Source organism: Kogia breviceps, chromosome 4 (assembly GCF_026419965.1).
Source record: "Kogia breviceps isolate mKogBre1 chromosome 4, mKogBre1 haplotype 1, whole genome shotgun sequence".
Taxonomy (NCBI): Eukaryota; Metazoa; Chordata; class Mammalia; order Artiodactyla; family Physeteridae; genus Kogia; species Kogia breviceps.
This window is the reverse complement of record NC_081313.1, coordinates 56,463,685-56,476,929: the sequence shown is the minus strand read 5'-3', so window position 1 is coordinate 56,476,929 and position 13,245 is coordinate 56,463,685. Positions and strand designations below refer to the sequence as shown.

The following is a 13,245-nucleotide window of genomic DNA, read 5'->3' as shown; positions in this document are numbered from 1 at the left end:
CATGAATTCATATAAATACCTATAAATGTAAATTCACTTGCCATCTTTTCATGTAAGGCTAAGACCTTTGCTTTGATTATGGATTGGCTGATTGGAGTTCTGTATTGTCTTTCTGGAATAAATGACACCCATCGTGAGTCATCTACCATTTCCAGTTTGGGTTTCTTTCAAGTGAATCAACAACCTAAAGACAATTTTCAAGTAACCTGAGTACGGAACACTTCTAGATTTGGGGGATATTTCTCCCCAATTTTTTAGAGTTGTTTTTATCACAATGTAATTTGATAGCGAGGTTTCTGTGTGTGTGAGATTCAACTTTATGAGTCTTTTCAAAGCATTCAAATTAGTTTTTGTAGAAACAGTTCTTTTTTTTTCGTCTTTACATGCTTTGAGTTTACCTATCAATTAATTAAATTATGTAATTATTATAATAATAACGCTCCTGGCATAGATAGATATGGGAACAGACATATACTTGGCAGGCTGATCTTTGGCAAACTGAGTGACATAAACGTTGGGGCTGAAGACTCCATGAAGTTCTGTAAGTAAGCTCAGCTATAAGGAAGCAGTAACCATGAAGAAGCAGATAAAAAGTTAACCGAGGGAGGGTTAAGGAGCCTATCTGCAGAGAGAAACAGGGTCTCTGGGGATACTGTGATCCAGGAAGAGGGGGGGAATAGCCAACTGCTTGAGCCATCTTACTTCCTGATGGCATTCCGGTTCTACATTGTGTTGTGATACACATGGATTATTTCAGTAGCTTCCTTGTTGTCTGGGCTCATGAGTGGATCTCTGTTCCTTGAAGCTCAAAGGACAGAAATGGAACAAGAACCCTTACTGAATACTATGTACAGGCCCTAATGGCAGGGGGGCCAACACTGAAGGTTTCCACTTGGCTCTTTGGGCTGCTACTGTTTTTCCTATGTTGTCTTCTGGGTTTCCCTAAGTCCCTTCTCCTCACTCTTGGGGACTCTCTTTCTTCCTGAATCATCAGCATTTCTAGCTTTGCTCTGGCTTCTCTTTTTTGCCACTTGCTTCTCATTTTTCATCACATTTTTCTGCTAATTCTGTTTTTCTCCCAATTCTGTTTTTCTCCCACTTCTGTTTTTCTCCCACTTAACTCTCCTGGGCTTTTGAGTTTTGACATTTCCGTGGCTGACTTTTATAACCTTCAGAGGTCCTTCTCTCCTGGGTGTGCTCTATTGTCTGGGGGAAGAACTGATTGTCTTATGTCTTCTGTAACCTTCAAGGTTTGAATCTTCCCAGAGAGCTCACTCCCAGAGGCTTTTGGAAATATTTTCAGGTTTGCAGCTGTAGTGGAGAATAGGGGGTGCCAGATGTGTCAGAGTAATATCAGTTGGCTTAATGCATTATTATTATTACTATTATTAGCAGCAAAGTCTTGCCTTTGGAGTCCTTTGCTTATTTTAAAGTTAGTTTGCATTCCACTGGCTCAAACTAGTTGAGCACCTGGAGGGCAAATGAGCCAAGGTGTTTGTTGTGCTAAATTTCAGGAAAAACATCAACCTGAATTAAAAACTGACCTCAGGTAATGAACAGAATAAATATTGTTATATAATTAAGAACTGATGATAGTGCTGATTCTAATACTATCTAGAAAACACCTGAACATAGTAAGCAAATATCCTATCAGGAAATCTCTGAGTCCATTTTCTTAAGAGATTGGAAAACCTATCCTTTGACTAGTTTGTGAAGTCCCATGGATCTTTTACATCTCCGATAAAGCTGGAAATAGGGATCACAGCTTGGCCTAATACCAAGAGAAAGTAAAGTGATCCAACATCTTTAAAACACCACTTTCTCCTCTGCCTGATTATGGAAAGAAAATATGAAACAGATTGATTCAGAGCACAGCTTTACCCCTTTCCCTTGTCCCACTTTAAAGGATAGAAAAACAGACTTCTCATCCACTCTGGACCTTACTGTGGAGCATTATTACCCTGGAGTGTAAAAGACTTCTGAGCACCAAACAAACATCCAGGAATGCACCCCTTCTGAGAGAGTCACAGGAAAGCAAAGCAAAGGGAGCTTTGGGAGGAAATACTGAAGGTGTGGCACTTTGTTTCATTCAGGGGATAAGGTCATGGTGAATTTCCAAGGCTCCACCCATGCCTTCATCCCTCCCTCCACCCCTCCCTCCATCCATCCATCCATGTAGCTTAGGATGAAAGTTTAGATGTAATTTTTGCCAGAGATGTGTATTAACATATTTATTTGAAATGATAAAAATTTAAAAATACAGAAAGCCATATTTGAATGAAAGTAAATCTGACTTTGCTAATTAATTTTCAATGAAGACAGCTTTGCCAATTATGTAACATGGTGAACCATTTTCTATAAATTGTATGAGCTAAGCTTGTAGTTTTTTTTTTTTGGCAGAGCAACTTGTTTATTGACAATAATGATACTTCCAGGGAATATATTGGAATAACTAAGGTTCAAGGCAATATTCCACACATTCTAGAATGAATTCCATGGAGGAATAAATTGCATCTCACTGACTCAGAACCTATAAATATTTTTCAAGTAACATCTACACAGGATGTTGAATTACAAAGAACTTTTGAAAACCACTAATCATTCACATTCTTCCCCAAATGTCACACAGTGTAAAACTGACACACACAGTATAAAACTGGATCTTTTGTGACCTGATGACATTTGTCTCCATTTCTGAACATATTATAATGGAAATGCAGTCTTCTATCATCCTGCTACAGTTGGTATAAATCCACTAGATACTTTTTGTTTCCTGCATTTTATTTATTTTAAGCTTGTAGTTTTAAAATTTTTTTAAGTTAAAATATTGATTTAAAACATGGTGGAAATTCTACTCTTTACATTTACTTAAACTGATGATAAATTTTTTAGATGCCAGCTTAAAAAAGTGTGAATGGGTATAGAGTTTTCCAAAAATATTTTACCCTGGGGATATCAAAGCCAAAGAAGAGAGTACAATTGCTGTAGAGAATTGTTAAGGGAGCAATAATATTTTAGTTAGAGAAGATGAAGAGAGGCAAGAATTGCTGCTGATGTGAGTGTGGGGGGATTGTTCTCAAAGAATTCAATGCAGTTCAACAAATGTCATGACTTGCTCTGCGCAGGACAAGGTGCAATGGGCACAAAGAAGTGAGTAAATGCTGATGACATTGCTATGTCCTTAAACTAGGTTAATTCTTATTTTTAAAAGTCTGTACAATACACCATTTGGGGAGGAAGTAGATGCCCTAATGAAATCAAAATAGGGTATCATAATTCCAAAAATGTTGTGAATCTTGAGAGTGAACCATCTTCCTGGTAGAAAGGGTCAGAACAACAATAGGCAGCACTGCATCAAACTTTTAAAATATGATCTGGCATGTGCAGGATGTTCATGGCAACGCTCTGCATGCCATGGCAAACCAGACTAAGTGAAATGTCCTCTCCCGTAGACTGGATATACGCATCCTGTACATTTAAGCAACCGAACACTTTTACAACAACCATCGAAAGAGTCAACAAACTACAACTACACACAGCAAGATCGAATCTCACAAACACAAGGTTGAGTAACAAAAGTGGCAATGAAGAAGATGCAGTGTGTTATGACTCTAAGCCAGAAACAGGCAAAACGAAACCTCACGGTCAGAAGTCAGTCAGGGTCATAGTTATGCCTGAGGAGGCAGTCGCTGAAAGGGACTTGAGGAGGCTTCTGGGTGCTGACCATGTTCTATCTCTGGACCTGGCTTGGTATAAAGCTGACTACTTATGATCTGGGTGTTCTTGTGTATAAATGTTAGGCTTAAAAAATTAGATAAACAAACAAGAAACAACAATAGTCTGGTGTTAAATCAGCCTTGGATTGAATGGACAGACTTGCTAGTCTGAAAAATTGGACCTGAAATAGGAAATAGAAATAAAGTTACCCCAGATGGTGGGAAGCCATTTGAATGAGTTTAGGATTTGGGGGTGCACATTCAGAGTTCTGCTGGTACTGTTTCCACCCCATCAATTGTGAACCATACTCCTTCTCCTCTTTATCCCATCCCAGCTCAAGGCTCTCAGACCTCTGGCTCTTATTTAAACTGTAAATCGCACACAATGTGGGGCTCACCTGCTAGGTCAGAGGCTCGGCCATAGTCCAATTCTACACAAGCCTTTCCTCAGTTGTCTGCAGTACAAACATCCATTCCCTTCACTTTCCTTCAGAATCTGAATAAATCATGAGATGGCTAGAGAGGAAGCTTCACCAGCCTGAGTGACCTGATGAGAAATCTCTCCCATGAAACCTGATGGGAGGGACTTAGGGATTTCAGCTTCTAGACACCCAGTGGGTGATGTTACAAGTAGTAGGGGATCATCTTCGTCTGACTGGCAGAGCAGGGAAAGAGGGAGAAGCCCGTTCTATGAATCTCACAGGAGGGTTGCAACGAGCTATATGAATGGAACAGCTGGGCACAGGCAGGGCTGAGAATCCCTTTTGAAAAACCGTGGCTGACTTACCTAAGACCCACGCTGCTTCACAGTATTTTGAAAACAATAGAAATCACCTTCCAGCTTTTCCAGAGGTGAAGTCACAAGGTCCCAGCTGGGTGCAGCTCCATGACATCAAAGCCGTCCAGCTCGGATGGCACATGTCCCCATCCAGGCTGCCTTTGGGCGGGTCAGCTGGCTTGGAGAAAACAACACGCCTCAACGTGACAGTCCCCACATTCTGCAGACTTGAAAGGGAAATCCTCTGGATTCTGACCGGGCTCCTGGGGCTCAGCCCTGGCTCTGCCCTGAGGCTGCAAGAGGAACACGAACATGGGAAGGGCCGCATGTTGCTGTCATTGCTTCTCCAGGTGATCAGAGACATTTGCAGCCCGAGCTTCTTTGTTCTTCACATCCCCTCTTTGCCTCTGCTGACTGGTGCCTCAGAAACCCAGCCCAGCATTTCCCTCTCTCTCCTCCTCACCCTCACCTCCCTCCCAACCTACTTCCACTTTTTATTGTACGTTTCAGCAGAGCGCTTCTTAAACCTCACGATTACTCAAAGGTTTGCCCCCAGTATCGCTGTTGCTCTACGAGAATCAATTCCTATCCCTCCCCCACGCCATTCCTTCATGTTGTTCTCTTGCTTTCTGAGATTTTCATTTTTGTGTTCTTTCCCATTTCTACAAAGGCAGGATATAGAGGAAGGCCAGCAGAGGGCAAAGAGCACCAGAGCTGAATCAGGAGAGAGATGAGCATTTTGGTTTTAGTCACTATGTGTGTGACTTCGGGCAGACAGTACAGAGTCTTCTCTGGGCGTTCGTTTTTTCATCTGTAGATGGGGTTGGATCACCCATGGCAGAAATCCAATGCCATGTGTTGTGCCAGTATTGGTGCCACGGGAATGCAAAGAATAAGACTGTCCTGGCTCTTACAAACTTACTGAATGACATTACATTTTTTCTGATAACACACACACACACACACACACACACACACACAGAGCTAGAGACTGAATCATAGTAGCTCCTTGCTGTCAGGTGTAACTTAACACCACATTTTATTTTTCAAACTTTGGTGAAATGGAGACAATTCAAGGCTGGTTTTCTTTTGCTGCCACAGATGTCCACATAATTGCTGAATCCTCTTAGTGAAGAAAATGGTCTTTGTGCTTACTCAAGGCAGACAAGGACATGACAGCCAAATCCAGAGAGATGGAGTAGACAAAGCAAATCAGAGATTTATAGAGCTGAGTCTGGCAGAACCAGAAATAGAATTATACTAGGGAAGAGCACTGGGTTATATTTGAATTTTTGCAGAATCCACTTAACCCACTTCCTACTTGATTCCTTATAGCTTTCACTAACCCTCATCCTCAAAGGGACAATCTTCTTTTGATTAACCAAACCCAGATTCTTCCTGTATTTGCACCCAGACTCTGATAATGATGTGAGCATATTTTGATTACCTTCGAATATCAAGGATTAATTAGAATAAATATTTCTCACTTTCTAAACAATTTACATGGAGATGGGGTTTTGTTTGGGACTAGGGAATGAATGTACATGGGGGTTTCTCTGTAAATACTCAAAACCCAAGCCAAAGAGACTGTCAAGTTTATTCTGGACTCAATACTGCTATATGACCTAAGGATTAAATTTCTATCAGAATATGAAACATGTTGCTTTCCATTAGGAAGGAGAAGAAAATAAATATATCTCAGTGCCTGCTGTGTGCTAGGCACTTTATATTGATATATGTTAATTTATTTGATCCTGACTGTAAATCTCCAAGGAGATATTTTATTCTCTTTTACAAATGAATAAACGTGAAGAGCATACACAGCAGCTATAGAGCCAAAGCCAGAATTGTAACCCACAGTCCAAAGCCACTGTTCCATGAGGTCTTGTCAAATCACATCTCTGCCATCTTCTTTCACCACATTCAATTTAGTTTTAATTCATTTTGTTCCCGGTACTTTGCTAGTGGTGTGGAAATACCACTAAAAGAACAAGATGAACCCTTTTTTGGAGAGGTTACTAATTTGAGAGAAATCAGAGCCACAGAAATGAAGTGATTAGAGCATATTATGTATATAATCAACATGTAGGAAGATGTTGCGTTAATGAGTAAATGAAATTCAACCAAGTGAAAGTAGATGGATGTTAAATGAGGTCCTATTAAGGAATCCATCCTAGAACAGATATAAAAGGTGTCATGGGAGAGGTGGCACTAGGCACTGAAAGATAAAGTTGACAAGATGAGCAAGGAGGTATGGGCTTACTGGTTTAGGTTAAGAAATTCAATCCTCTGCAGTGTTGTGTAGTTCTTTTTCTCCTTTGGCTAGACTGTCAGAGATTGAAGGCAAGAATCGAGGCATCTTCTGGTAATTACCATAGTCCAGCACTGGTCACACAGTAAGAACAATTGAATACTAGTTAGTTGGCTCACTCATGCAATGTATGAAAGTATATATACACCTGCAGGTCCTTTAAACTTAAATAAGAACTCGAAGAAGGAACTCGTAAGTCGTAAGTCATCTCCACCATGACTTTCTCGCTTACTCAGATGATTTTGCAACTGTGTCAGGCTGTATAGTTTATAAAGCATCTTCAAATGTGATGCTTATTTCATCCTCACAGTAGACTTTTGAGTATAGAAGGCAGGCATTAGATATCCATTTCACAGCCGAGGAAACCAAGGGTAAGGAATTTCCACATGGTTATAGGGTAGCATGTTGTGGAGCCAGAACTAGAGCGTAAGCATTTCAAATCAATTTTCTTCCATAAAGATCTTACTACATCCAGTGCTGTGTATAAAACTGGAGTTGGGCTTAAAGTAAGTTTAACATATATTCTTGAGCATTATTATCTTCCACTTTTATGACCAGCCTTAAGTAAGCCCGGCAAAGTGGAAATTTTAACTTCTTTTGCTTAATGCTTTAGATACTGTTGTCAGCCTGCCCAGACCTCACCACTGAAGCTCTATAAGTTTCAGTTTGCCCAACTCTAAGATTGAGGTAATAATTATACCTACCTCATAACTCTTTGTCAAGGTCGAATGAGGAAACATATAGCAAAGAATGAGCATAGTGCCTCTTTAAATATTAGCAGTAGTACTTCACTATTCCTTTGTAATTTTTTCTTTTTGCCTTTCTTGTAAATCATTTGCCAGTTTTGAAACTTTATTGGCTTAACTCTTTTTTTAAAAAAACTTTATTGAGATATAATTTACGTATAATAAAATGTACCCACCAGCAAGATGTCAGAGTTTTAGTTGCTCCATATCCTTACCGATCCTCCTCCTCTTCATTTTAGCTATTCTAGAGGTTTTGTAATTATATCTCATTGTGGCATTTCCCTGATGATCAGTGATGTTGAGCATCTTTTCATGTGCTTTTTTGCTATTTGTATGTCTTTTGTGAAGTGAATGCCCAAATCTGTCTATTTTTAATTGATTACTTGTCTTATTATTGAGTTGTAAGAGTTCTCTATATATTCTGGCACTTCATCAGATATATGTATCATGAATATTTTTTCCCAGTCTGTGTCTTGTCTTTTCATTTTCTTAATAATATTTTCCAAGGAACTTAAAGTTTTAATTTTGATGAAGTCCAATTAGATAAATTTTTCCTTTATGGTTTGTGTCCTATCTAAAAAATCTTTACTTACTCCAATGTTGCAAAGGCTTTTGCCTAGGGATATCCAACTGTTTCATTGACATTTATTGAAAAGATTATCCTTTCCTCATCAAATTGCTGTGGCACCTTTTATTTTTTATTTTTATTTTTTAAACTTTTTACTGTATATCAGAGTATAGCCGATTAACAATGTTGTGATAGTTTCAGGTGCACAGCAAAGGGACTCAGCCATACATATACATGTATCCATTCTCCCTCAAACTCCCCTCCCATCCAGCTGTGACACCTTTTACAAAAAGTCTACTGTCTATGTGTGGGCCTATGTCTGGGCTCTCCATTGATCTATATGCTTATTGTTTCACTGATACCAGACAGTCTTGATTACTGTAGTGATATAGTAAATCTTGAAATAAGGCAGTGTAAATCCTCCAGCTGTGTTCTTTTTCAAAATTGTTTTGGTTCATCTAGGTTCTTTGTATTCTCATATAAGTTACAGAACCAGCTTGTCAATTTCTATCAAAAAAAAAGAAGCCTGCTGAAAGTTTGAAAGGAATTGCATTGAATCTATATATCAATTTGGGGAGAATTCACATCTTAACAATATCTAGTTTCTCAATATTGAGTAGAGCATATTGCTACATTTATTTAGGTCTTTAATTTTTCTCAACAGTATTTTCTAGATTTCAGTGTAGAAGTATTGCAAAAACTTTGTTAAATTTACCCCATTTCGTGTTTTTAGATGAACTTATAAATTGAATTTTTAAAATTTAATTAACTAATTCTTAATTGTAATATATATGAGTACACATGATTTTTTTTTACCTTATATGGCCTTGCTAAATTCACTTATTAATTTGTAGATTTCTTAGGATTTTCTGTTTACAGCTACGTTTTCTGCAAATGAAGCCAAATTTACTTTTCCCTTTCCAATCATTTATTTTTATTGTGCATATTTGTTTGTGTATTATGTATTGTGTAGTTTGTTCCTTTTGTTGTTGAGTATTATTCTATTGTATGGAAATACCCCAATTTTTTCATCCAATTACCTAGTAATTGATATTTGGGTTATTTTCAGTTTTGAGGTATTACAAATAAAGCTACTATGATCATTGGTTTACAATTCTCAGTGTGGACATGGGCTTTAATTTCTCTTTGGTAAATACCAAGGAGTAGAATGGCTGGCTCATGTTATAGGTATACACTTACCTTTCTGAGAAAATGCCAAACTACTTTCCAAAGTAATTGTACTATTTTACATTTTCACTGGCACAAAATTCTATGAATTTCTTCATTGGTATGTGTTTCCTGTCTGGCAAGTTAAGACTCAGCTCTCATTTTGTCACTTTCTGTAATGGACATTTCTTCCTTTTAATACATTCTGTCTTTAAATGCCTCTCTGTGCTCCAGCCACATGGTCCCCTCTAAGGGGCTTAAGCACATAGAACTACTTCTGCCTTATAACCTCTGTACAAGTTGCTTCCTCTCCTTTGAATACTCGTCCTTTGGCTCTTCATGTGTGTTCAATTTCTTGTTGTTGAGGTCTCATGTTGTCTATCACTGCCTCTGAGAGACCTTTCCTAACTGCTCTATCTAGTTAGCCTCCCATCCCACACCATTAGTCTCTATTGCTTCTTTTTTTGTAGCACTACTTGAAATTATATTATTATTTGTTTATTTATCTGGTTGTGTCTGTTTCTCTCACTAAATAATAAGTTTAGTGAGAAAAGTCTTATCTATCATATATTTGCAAGTGCCTAGATTAGAACATAGTAAGTGCTCAATTAATGTTTGTCAAATGAATAAATGAGCTTCTCCCCTGGGAGAGCCTCAGAGTCCTTGCCATATCCATGGCCTCTATTCTACACTTGATTGACAGGCTTTGTGCCACCTGCCACCCTTGGTGACTCACAATGCACACTCCAGGTTGAAGGCTCTGAAAGGCCTTGGCAGAAAAAACAGATCTGTTTAACTCAGTATTTCTCAAAAGTATTTGATCGTTACACCCTTTCTTTGTGACTTATGTTTTGACCTCCTGTACAAAGTGTACTCTAGAATCTTTATTTGGGAAATGCTAGTTAAATTCATAGGTAAGACGCAACTCAGTTAAGCAGAATTGAGTATATGGAATAATGGTCATTACAACTGACTTAAAAAGTTACCCTCAAAAGTTAGCTCTAGGAAAAATGCCATTAAATCTGCCATATCTCTGAGGCTTTCTAGTTTTAATTGGGGAGATGGTTTAAAGAAGATGGAACTCTTTCACTATTTCTACTCCAAGTACTTGTTTTCCTTTATAATAATTAGTGGCATATGGTTTTATTAAAAAGGATTGAAACTGCACACATCACAAGTAAGACGCAGTAATGGTTAATACTGGGATGCATACATGGCATTTTGATATGACCTAGAGAAAAAGATTAAACTTTCAGCTTTAAAAATAATTCAGGTAATTTGTTCATTTGTCTCCAGTTTTATTCCTGAATTAATAATTAAGCTTTCTATGCTTTTTAAACCATTTTTAAAAATTAAGTCTAGTTAATTTACAGTGTTGTGTAGTTTCAGGTATACAGCAAAGTGATTCAGATATGTGTGTGTGTATATATATATATATATATATATATATATATATATATATATATCCTATTAATGATTGCTGGAAGACAGTTGTTTGAAAACACAGTTTAACTTTGTGAACAGGATTAAACAAGGAAGGTTCTTATACTGCTATAAAAAAGAAGCTTAGAGAGTTTAGGAAAGGCAATCCAGTTAGAAGATTGATGCCAGAGGGGCATGTCTTAAAGCTGCACTTGCCAGAAAGTTGACTGATTTAGGGGGATGTTAGGGAGGTGACAATGGAGATTATGGAGATACTAAAAAAATCCTCAACTTTTGTCAGTGCCCCATATTCCCTTAATTTTCCACCCTTCTCAGGAAGAGATAGCTCTTTTTAAAAAAAATTTTATTGAGGTATAGTTAATATATTACAATGTTGTGTTAGTTGCAAGTGTACAGCAAACTGATTCAGTTATACATATATATGTGTATATATATATGTTCAGTTATACATATACATATATATGTATAAACTATATGTATATACATATATGAATGTTCTTTTTCAGGTTCTTTTCCATTATAGGTTATTACAAAATATTGAATATAGTTCCCTGTGCTATAAGTAGGTCCTTGTTTTTATCTATTTTATATATAGTAGTGTGTATATGTTAATCCCAAACTCCTAATTCATCTCTCTCTCCAACCTCCCACCATCCTAGTGCTGCAATTTATGTCAAAGAGTGTTCTTCCTATGTTTTCCTCTAAGAGTTTTATAGTGTCTGGTCTTACATTTAGGTCTCTAATCCATTTTGAGTTTATTTTTGTATATGGTGTTAGGGAGTGTTCTAATTTCATTCCTTTACATGTAGCTGTCCAGTTTTCCCAGCACCACTTATTGAAGACATTTTCTTTTCTCCATTGTGTATCCTTGCCTCTTTGTCATAGATTAGTTGACCATAGGTGCGTGGGTTTATCTCTGGGCTTTCTATCCTGTTCCATTGATCTATATTTCTGTTTTTGTGCCAGTACCATACTGTCTTGATTACTGTAGCTTTGTAGTATACTCTGAAGTCAGGGAGTCTGATTCCTCCCACTCCATTTTTTTCCCCCAATATTACTGTGGCTATTCGGGGTCTTTTGTGTCTCCATACAAATTTTAAGATATTTTTTGTTCTAGTTCTGTAAAAAAATGCCATTGGTAATTTGATAGGGATTGCATTGCATCTGTAGATTGCTTTGGGTAGTATAGTCATTTTCACAATATTGATTCTTCCAATCCAAGAACATGGTATATCTCTCCATCTGTTTGTATCATCTTTAATTTCTTTCATCAGTGTCCTATAGTTTTCTGCATACAGGTCTTTTGTCTCCCTAGTAGGTTTATTCCTAGGTATTTTATTCTTTTTGTTGCAGTGGTAAGTGGGAGTGTTTCCTTAATTTCTCTTTCATATTTTTCATCATTAGTGTGTAGGAATGCAAGAGATTTCTGTGCATGAATTTTGTATGCTGCTACTTTACCAAATTCATTGATTAGCTCTAGTGGTTTTCTGGTAGCATCTTTAGGATTCTCTATGTATAGTATCATGTCACCTGCAAACAGTGACAGCTTTACTTCTTCTTTTCCAATTTGTACTCCTTTTATTTCTTTTTCTTCTCTGATTGCCATGGCTAGGACTTCCAAAGCTATGTTGAATACTAGTGGTGAGAGTGGACATCCTTGTCTCATTCCTGATCTTAGAGGAAATGCTTTCAGTTTTTCACCATTGAGAATGATGTTTGCTGTGAGTTTGTTGTATATGGCCTTTATTATATTGAGGTAGGTTCCCTCTATGCCCACTTTCTAGAGAGTTTTTATCATTAATGTGTGTTGAATTTTGTCAGAAGTTTTTCTGAATTTATTGAGATGATCATATGGTTTTTATTCTTCAATTTGTTAATATGGTGTATAACATTGATTGATTTGCATATATTAAAGAATCCTTGCATCCCTGGGATAAATCCCACTTGATCATGGTATGTGATCCTTTTAATGTGTTGTTGGATTCTGTTTGCTAGTATTTTGTTGAGGATTTTTGCATCTATATTCTTCAGTGATATTGGTCTATAACTTTCTTTTTTTGTGAGATCTTTGTCTAGTTTTGGTATCAGGGTGATGGTGGCCTCATAGAATGAGTTTGGGAGTATTCCTTCCTCTGCAAATTTTTAGAAGAGTTTGAGAAAGGTGGGTGTTAGGTCTTTTCTAAATGTTTGATAGAATTCACCTGTGAAGCCATCTGATCCTGGACTTTTGTTTGTTGGAAGATTTTTTTTTTTTTTTTTTTTTGCAGTAGGCGGCCTCTCACCTCTGTGGCCTCTCCCGTTGCAGAGCACAGGCTCCAGACGTGCAGGCTCAGCAGCCATGGCCCATGGGCCCAGCCACTCTGCGGCATGTGGGATCCTCCCGGACCGGGGCACGAACCCACGTCCCCTGCATCAGCAGGTGGACTCTCAACCACTGAGCCACCAGGGAAGCCCTGTTGGAAGATTTTTAATCACAGTCTCAATTTCATTACTTGTGATTGGTCTGTTCATATTTT

The 13,245-nt window shown here is 37.8% G+C and overlaps 1 protein-coding gene and 1 long non-coding RNA gene across 9 annotated transcripts in view; one reads left to right on the top strand and one right to left on the bottom strand.

The window, feature by feature from the left end:
• Window positions 1-4,527, bottom strand: part of LOC131755335 (uncharacterized) — a 33,630-nt gene extending 29,103 nt beyond the window's left edge. Inside the window, exon 1 of the long non-coding RNA XR_010840528.1 lies at window positions 4,115-4,527. This is a non-coding gene — a long non-coding RNA (uncharacterized lncRNA). The remainder of the gene's footprint in view (window positions 1-4,114) is intronic.
• ZNF366 (zinc finger protein 366) overlaps window positions 1-13,245 on the top strand; it is a 404,084-nt gene that overhangs the window by 247,759 nt on the left and 143,080 nt on the right. The gene's annotated exons all lie outside the window — the stretch shown is intronic.